The sequence below is a fragment of the Lolium rigidum genome, unplaced genomic scaffold (genome assembly GCF_022539505.1).
Source record: "Lolium rigidum isolate FL_2022 unplaced genomic scaffold, APGP_CSIRO_Lrig_0.1 contig_40972_1, whole genome shotgun sequence".
Lineage (NCBI taxonomy): Eukaryota > Viridiplantae > Streptophyta > Magnoliopsida > Poales > Poaceae > Lolium > Lolium rigidum.
Genome location: NW_025900485.1, coordinates 13,330 through 23,050, shown reverse-complemented (window position 1 = coordinate 23,050; position 9,721 = coordinate 13,330). Strand labels below are relative to the sequence as shown.

Sequence of the window (9,721 nt, the reverse complement as noted above, 5' to 3'; positions counted from 1 at the left end):
CCCTAAGAATAAAGCATAATTTAATGCTAGACTTGTCTACTTTTAGTTTTTGGCACGACTTAGAAGGATGCAGCTCGGTACTTCTTTGACTTCTTTCTTTGGAACATATTTTCTCCCCTATGAGACCAAACAATGTAATATCGACGGTGTACGATAAAACCGATGCACAAAGGATATCATAAGGACTTCATGGTAAACTCCCGTGTACGATATGGCCAGATTGTTAAGGATCACATATCTATATTACGGTTTGACCCGACTCAGAGGTATTCCTCATTGATGTAGGAGCAGGGTCTCAAACGTGTATTAATTTATTACACTAAGAAAAACATTAAGTTTAATAACGTTCTAGCAATGACTAGTATGAATTTACTGCGTGCAAACACAAACTTGTCATATAGCCAACACCATTGTACATGGGGGACGACAAGGACCTTATGTTAAATCCTAATGTACCATGTGGCTAATTTCTTAAGGACTACATGGCATTTCGTGAGGTACCGTATCCTTTAAACAAATTCGAATAGTGGACACAGATACCTCACACTCGGAGGTATCTGGGTGCCCCCAAGGGATCCAACTGTTTATTATTTCTTACACTAAGAATAAATTATAATTTCATGCTGGATTTGTCAACTTTTAGTTTTCGACATGACTTAGAAGGATGCAATTGCGTACTTCTTTGACTTCTTTCTTTTAAATTTTCAACCGCAGATTAACTCTCACAAAGACCAGAACGCCAACGCCATGTTCACTTTTAAATTTTACATCTTAAATTCGTTAGCACTGGTTTGCATGGCTGCTCATCTCCGTAACCAAGTGAGATTCAGGTATTACATTTTCTCTTACCTTCTGTTCAGGGATTTGGTTTGCAAATCTTACATTGAACTCCAGGTTGTGATTCAGGAAAAAATGAAAAGTTAATTTTTGTAGCTTTTATAGACAGATCTATTTTTTTTATATGTGTGCGTGCCCAGTTTCTAGCAGCAAAGGACCCATGTTTTTTTTTTTTGCCGGGAAAGGACCCATGTTATCCATAATGAAGATGGATGCGCTATAGTGCACTAGATTAACGCCTCAGATGTTTTGTTACAGTTTTGGCTTCCATTGTTTTTACAGTCAGGCTCATCAAGTGTCTGAATTGGGGCAGAGCTGAAGACATTTCGGAATTCGCATACTGTGAGGATGCATCTAAATCCAGGCTTCCAATATTTTTTAGTCAGGCTTAATTAAGTGTCTGAATTGGGACAGAGCGGAAGACATTGTCAGAATTCGTATACTGTTAGGATGCATCCAAATCAGTATTGCAGTCATTTTTTTATTTACAGTCTACAACATGTAACATACTTCCATGAAATTCTGGTAATTGGTGTCATGTCTCATTTTGTACAGATCACTACAGACAAATAATCTCTACTTTGTGCAACACAACGATGATGTGTCTTTCCAGCCTAAGTTGCACCCAGGAAAACAGGAATCAACTATTTGGTTGCTCAAATCATAGTTCCATAGGGTGAGATTACCATGCCATAGCATGTTACATACGATCAGACACCACTCATAAGAACAAGATCCTCACGATCACCACGATGAGAAAGGCGATGATGTAATCTTTGACCCGACTGGGACGTACCATCGGTGGTGCTCCTTGTAGAGCATGTACTTCCTCCGGTGGTGTGCTAATGCCACTGCCTCATCGATGGCCTGATCTTTCAGGAACTCTTCTTCCAGGAAGGTGAGGTACTCTTGTTGTGCCTCCTCCAATGGTTCATACCCTCGGTAGCTATTGTTGGAGTAGCCATTGACCTGGTCTCGACATACCCTCCATGAGCTGTAGATTCCTCGAACTCGTCCGCGGAACACCACATACCACTAGCACGGCATAATAAGAACATGTAATCGATCACAACCATGAAGAAATTCATAACAGAGCAATAGAACTACACAAGTGTTGATAACAAATGATACACTAACGAGGGCATGCATGATCATTCCAAAAGTGGATCACAAGTTCATCCTACACTACCATGGTGTCATCCTACCACCACAACAAAAGTGGGTGTCATCCTAACACCGCAAGTTCACCATCACCTAAGGGGTTAGTATATACCACCTCATCATAGTTACAAAAGGGGGACATCAAATGTTTTTTAACCCTAGCTACTACCAAAATGTACATCAACATCATCATCATGTTCATCACCTCCATGCATGCATCCCCTAAACCACCCCCTCAAGGGCACCACTATACCTTGCAGTGGTACTTGGCAAGGTAGTTCCTTAGCCAGAGGACGCGGTGTGGCTCAATCATGCCCACAAAGCTGCAACCCTGGGCCTTGTGGTCGACGAGGTGGCTCGGGGCGGCCATGAGATCATCCTCGGCGAAGCAAAGCATCTCTATGAACGCATTGTACATGTCAGGGTGCATGTTCGTGGGCTTGTTGTCCCTGATGGCCTCTACGACGTCCTTCATAGCAACCGTCATGTTGGTGTGCCTCTCTTCCTCTTGACAGCGGTCATCTTCTCAGGCGCGTTGCCAGCCTTCTCAGGTAGCCCATCGAGGTTGATCGTGTCGGACTCCTGGGTTTCATCATCCTCGGGTGAAGGATTTGCTGCCGCCAGGAAGTAGATGAAGCAGCCCAGATGTACTCGATGTCGCTGCAACCGTCGCCGACCGGAGATGCGTGCGCGACTTACCTGCTTGCAACCGGGAGGAGGAGCTCGAAATTTGGGGGGAGAGTGGAAGAGGGGGTAGAAATCGGCCATGGGGCGTGGCGGGAGGTGACGAAATTCTTCGCGCTCCCTTTTCGCTTTACGCTGATGCGCGCCGCAGGTCTCGCCATCTCCCTCCTCGCCTCCGTGTGTGCGCCGAAGATTCCCTTTTGCATCAGCCATGTTGGAGATTTGCCTGCACCGCTAGAAACTGCTGAACCGGATATTCCTCCAGGGCCTGGCCTGAGGGAGCTTTGAGAACCGTTTCGTGCAACAAAGCGACTCGACCCAGGCAACCAAACGGGCCAAAAAATTTTGGGCCGATGCGAGCCAAGGGACATGCAGGTTACCAAACGCGCCCATAGTGAATATAAAGGACTAGATGGTACAGTATGGCCCTTGAGTAATATATATTGTTCGATACATCCAATTCATAGAGGATACATAAAAGACTAGATGGTACTACGAGGTGCACTAGTTGGAGATTTTGATGAGAACCGCATGGGCTATACATGGTCAAACCATATGACGACGGGATCACACCCGAAGCTAAGAGAAGGGCTAAAAGAGATGCAATTGTTAAATTCTTAATATTTGTTTTTCTTGACTTGTCTCTTCTATGATATGCAATAATGTACTATGTAGGTGTTTATTGCAACTTTTTGCTTGAGGGATGCATGCTAATTGATCTTCTCAATAATCGATTGTACATGTGGCATGATTAACATGAATATATAAGACAACCCAGGTACCTCATATAAAGCAAGAGAGTAATCCATAGGATCCTATTGAAACAACCCACGGCGTTTTATGTCCATGTATGCATTTCATGACTATATGTGTTATTTTTTAAATCGTGAAAGACTTATTGTATGTGTTTGTACACTTGAGCACATGAATATTTGTCGGAGTTTATCAAATACACATTGTTACAAAATATGACCATATGACGTTCATCCTTGTACTATATGGAAACCTTGAGAAGGACCGCACGGGGCTGACAAGGTTATCAATGAGGTGACAATGCCACTGACCCCCCTCGATTAGGAGGTGACCATTCTTACCTCACGTAGATATGGGGACTCCAATGCCTCCAATTGTGCAATCCAACTAGTATGGGCCTTGAATTATATATATTGTTTGATACATACAATTCATAGAGGATACATAAAGTACTCTACGGGGAGATTATGATGAGGACCGGATGGGCTATACAAGGTCACACCATAGGACAATGGGATCACACCCGGAGCTATGAGAAGAGCTAAAAGAGACAACACATGTACCTCATATCATTATCTGGGAGGACCGTGTATCCTGTTGATAATGTGTCTTACCCAAGGTTTGAGAATTTGGTGGTAAGAAAAGCAAGTAATTAATTCATATAAAATTATTGTAAAATCCCACCTCGTTTCATGTCCATTTGTGCATTTCGTGACTATATGGTTTTTAATTCATAGGATACATAAATAACTCTATAGTGCTACGCAGTGTACTCTATAGTGTCACGCCATAGGACGATGGGATCACAACCGGAGCTATGAGAAGAGCTAAAAGAGACGAAGCTTGGTAATTCTTATGAAAAAAAACTCTTGACTTGCCGCTCGATCATCATTTTTACATAGACGTGCATCCATGTACTATATGGAAACCTTGAGAAGGACCGCACGGACTGGCAAGAATATCAATGAAGCAGCTATGCCACTGACCCCAACAATGCTTACGTCACGTAGATATGGGGACCCAAATGCCTCATGTACTAGTATGGGACTTGAATAATATATATTATTCGATACATCCAATTCATAGAGGATACATACCTGACTCATGGTACTACACGGTGTACTAGTTGGAGATTTTGATGAGGATCGGATGGGCTATACAAAGGCACACCATAGAACGACGGGATCACACCCTTAGCTATGAGAAGAGCTAAAAAAGATGCAATTGTGTAGTTCTTATGAGAGGCAACAATGCACTACATGGGTGTTTCTTGAGGGTCGCATGCCGTTTGATCTTCTCGATCTTCTTCTGTACATGTGGCATGATTGATAGGACTATATAAGACAACTCAGGTAACTCATATCATTATATGGGAGGATTATGTATGATGTACCCCGTTGACAATTCGTGTCTTAATTGAGATACTAGAATTTGGTGATAAGAAAAGCAATTAAGTAATTGATAGGATCTTATTGAAAAAACCCACCACGATTTATGTCCATTTGTGCATTTCGTGACTTCATGGTTTTTTCAAATCATGAAAGACTTGTCATATGTGTCCGTACTATAGAGGACATCAATATTCGTCGGAGTTTATCCAATATGCCGCTATATAGTTCAGGTGCGTCTCGCTCGAAAACACGCCTGCTATTTGTGGGCCGTGCCGTGTGAGCCCAAAAACGACACCGGCCCTTTTGGAGTCGCGATGGGGCGAACCAGTGAAGATGCTCTAAGCCATCCGACAAAGGCCATAAAAGTTTTGAAGTTTTTGGTGGACCAATATTGGTTTAAAGATTAAGAAAGAAACATTTAGGCTAAAGAAGTAAATATAGTACTCACATGAAATCCGAAGAGTACATGGAAAGTACCCCTCGTGCATACGGCTGGAGCGGACAATCGATCGATCACACAGCTAGCAGAGATATAGGCATTTAATACCACCGCGCAGTCGAGAACAGGGCAGTAGCACACTGGTAGGGCACGGAGTGGCACCCCTATAGACCAATGGTTTGAATCTCGTCGAGTTGAATTCCTGGTGCTCACCTTCCTTCGTAATTAAAAAAATCATTTGGGTTCCTTCCTAGCTGAACTAGTTTTTTTTTAACACCACCACGCAACTGCCACATGCCCTAATATTCAGGTCACCGCTCCATCTCACCATTTGTCACATCGCCGCTTCGTTGTCACGTCGCACACTGCCCCCCTCGCATCGTCATGCCCCGAATTTCCGTGAGCTTTCCCCTCAACCCACTGCATAAGATATCGATACAACCTTCTACACTACAAAACCTCAGCATTATAGGACCATCAAAATCCACACGGCCCGATTTTCCTTGAAGAATTTGGATCTTGTAACATTACAGGTGGATACGAACTTCGCTTTCATGTCCACGCATATACCACAATCTAAAGAAAAAGATAGAGACGATGACATAATTTACTAGTTACATCATGAGGTTAGAAAAATGTATCCATAGAGTACTTCTCATGTAATTATATGTAGTACTGGGTAAATTTCACATGGTCATGTGTATTTCGTCCTCTCCTCTTTTACTCAGGATAGGCTCAGCTAACATCACGTGACTCCTCCACCATGTGCGTCTCGATTAGGCTTAGATAGCACGCACTTGTAACCGTGGGCTCTAGTTATCTAAGCTTGAGCAATGAGATGATCCAGACGTGCCTTACGTATTCAATAATTATTACATGATGCCAGATTTAGCCAAAAAAAATCCGTAAAAAAAGATTTGGCTAAATTAGAAGATAACAGCATGGTGTAGTAGTACCACACGTTGATCCGTAAAGTACCACATTCCTCTGCGATGAGTCCGTAAAAAAACGGGCCTTATTTATTTTGCAGACAAAACTGGTTTGGAATCATTCCGCGCAAGCACATTTTTACTACTTATCTTTCAGGATAGAATGACTCAGAGATAGAAATATAGTGCATATCAATAACATGGCTGGGAATTTATTGTTAGGTAGAGGTAAACTTGTTAACATGGAAATAGGTACAAGGAAACATCTGAAGCAATATACATGTTTTTTCAAAATTCTATAATACAATCAGTCTAATGAGCTATTTTAGAAGAACGAACACAAGATTTAAAAACAGAATAACAACTACGCTGAGAGCAGAGATGCACACATTGGCATACACATTAAAAGTTCGCGAGGCTTTCTCGCTGTTGTTCCCGATCACTTCCTTCAGCTTGAGCTCCCTCGTCTTCAGTTTGGGCTCCTTCTGCTCAAACGCAATCTGCAGGTTGTTTTCCTCAATCCAAAGCGCTATATGTAAGATTGATCAATGTGTTATTCCCATTCACCAATTAAACTTTTGTTATCACCACGGACCAACAGTCTATCCGTATAGTACTGACCAACGCGATTATGAAGTTCTATATCAAATTCTGTTTGGTACTGCTTTAGAAAACTGGCAAAGATTACTTGTCGTGACCCTTACCTCAGAAGATGCCTTCCCCACGTGCAACCCAGCTCTTTACTCCACTGGTCCCGCACCCAGGAAGGCAAGATTCCTTCTCGTGACCTTTACCTCAGAAGATGTCTTCCCCTGAGAAAGGCTACCAGTAGTGTTGTAGATGTATTAATGGTCCTGCACATAGAGGCCATAGAGTTCTCCGTGTCTCACCATACAGTCCTAACTTTAACAATGGCTGAACAACTCGATGCACCCATCAGGTAACATATATAACTGTATACATGGACACGTCTAACTAATACTTAAGTTGTAAATAAAAATAGGACACCTTTGCAATATAATGAAACGATGATATGCTGAAGACATCCCACAAAAAAATACAGGCAATCTAATATGTGTCAACTCCTGCCTAAAAATGCGTTAAGAGTACTAAAAGAAGCACTACATATATTAGTTAGTTCATTTGATCGGGAAACTAACTGAAACCACCAAGTAGTCGGACTAATTCTTAGCATGTACAATTTTGTAAGGTTCATCTAGGGGTGCAATCTTAGTCTCTTAGAGATTAGTTAACATTTACCTGATAAAAGGTTGATATCCCACTAGATGCATGCATGTACGCCATGTATACAAAGACGAATTGAAAATATAAGGTCAGAAAAATATAATTTACATGCTCCCTCTTTGTTCCAACAAGTCACTAGGCTACTAGTATAGAACTCAGGATTATTGAGATAACAAAGCAGAGATTCACCAATTGATTTATGCCAGGCACCATGTATCAAACATTCTAGAATCAGGATAAATATGTCGAATCGGGTTAAATTTGTCAAAACAGTATAACTGTTACTACCCTTGTTCCAAAACATGATCCTTTTTCGAAAGGCTTATATTTCGGAATAGAGGTAATATATGCTATCTCTTACAAATATAAAACACAGGAATAACAGTAGGGAATAGAGGAATAACACTAGGCAAGTTTATGATGTCAAACTCGGACATTATATGCATTTATACTATTCATTTAGGTAGCCATCTCAGGTACATGGACATCTTTCACCAACAGTGCAAGAGTAAAAAACGAAAAGAACAGCTAAGCAATTCCTTAAATGATATGGTTATCATTCATGTGCCCACTAGATACAGCAAAAGGATGGACTATTAGGAAAAATTGTACCACCTCTGTCCAAAGATGTTGAAAGTTTGTCTAAATTTGAATGTATCTAGACACTCTTAGTGTATAGATACATTCAAATTTTGACAAATCTTCAACATCCTTTATGGACAGCTGTTGAATAGGTCACAACATGTTTCATTACAAGCTACAACTGTCGAAAATGAAAGTTATACATCATTGATAGACCACCGAAAGCCAGCAAGATGAACAATAGGCTTCTTATATATTCATATTGACTAGCAGCTACCACTAAATAACTTGCCCCCTGTCTATACACAGTCAGTGACCTTGTAAAAGATAATCTAATCATTAAGGTACAACTCTTGAGAAAACGACCAGACTGCAGGTTTCAAAGTAAATGGTGGGCAATCACTGAAGTAGAAGCTTTCTCTTCTACATTTATTACTGCATGAAGAAAGTAGTTTTCTGCATTATGCAAGGATCAACACAATCTGTTCAAATGATCTGAAATACTAGAATACTAGCAGATCTAGGAGCAAGAATCCATCACTCATCTATCTTCTGTCTTCTGACAGACGGTAACTTATGCATGGGTTTTACATGCATCTTAAGAAGAAATTCATACATTAATCCCAAATATAATTGAAATTGTTTATAGGTGTGATCATTGTGCATGACTACTACTACGTCGTTTTGAGATATAAGAACAGACTCCCTTTTTTAATTATTTATGGGCTGGGATCTGCATGTGCCGCACTTCACACTCAGAAAATATATCTCATGTAAGATGTATTTTGTCTGTCAACTTGCTAAGGCGTTATCTAATAATAAGTTGACTAAGTCACATCTCTAAGCTAGCATCCCGACCTAGCTTCACTTATAATCTACAGATCTTAAATTCCAGTAACATTTTGATAAAACTAAACATTTCCAATAATATAATTTTAGTCTGAATGGCGTGACGTGTTAGGCGACAAAGATTTACACAGAATTCAGGCAACTGAGAAATAAGCAAAGGCGGTGGGGGGAGGAGATTAAATAGGCGTTAGCTAGATTCAGACTAAAAGATTCAAACATTGCAGCCAAACGAACACGGACCAAATAATAAAGCTGTGACTTTGAAGATACCTCAGGTTCCATCTCCGTGCCCGCCAAGTCGTCGTCGCTTGGGAGAGACGAGATTGAATCGTTGTCTTCCTCTTTTGATCCGCCACAGGGGAACACCGCGTTGTAGATCTTCGATGTGGCACGCGGGATCTTGACGGAGGGGTATCTAAAGCAAATATCAGAAGTAAAAAGGGAACCGGCGACAAGATCTGGAGCTTTGGAGACGGGAGTGTGGGGAATGGTGGTGGCGGAGCTAGGTAGTCGTGGGGGACTAGAACAGGGGAGTAGGAGACGGAGGGTGGGGGTGGAGGTGGGGACGGGTGCACGGTCCCAAGAGATGCGCGCCGCTTGAAGCTTTCCGATGCTTCCGGCAATGGCGGCGGAGCAGATTCAGGCGTGTGGAGACGAAAAGGGTCACAGTGGTCGTCACGGACGAGTGGGGGGAGGGGTGAATGACGACGCGTACGTGGCGATACGATCGGGCCCCACCTGGAGAATCTTTCCGAGTCTAATACGGTACCGCGCAAATTGCACTATACGACAGTTACGGGATCTATACATGCATGGGGCCACCCTCCGGTCAACGGGAGGCTCGAATCGCT

The 9,721-nt window shown here is 42.0% G+C and overlaps 1 long non-coding RNA gene across 1 annotated transcript; it reads right to left on the bottom strand.

Moving 5' to 3' along the window:
• Positions 1-6,560: 6,560 nt before the first annotated feature.
• Positions 6,561-9,520, bottom strand: LOC124681364. The gene is made up of 3 exons (XR_006995844.1): positions 9,141-9,520; positions 6,899-7,048; positions 6,561-6,723 (listed from the first exon to the last, which is right to left on the bottom strand). It is a non-coding gene; the product is annotated as an uncharacterized LOC124681364 (long non-coding RNA).
• Positions 9,521-9,721: the final 201 nt, after the last annotated feature.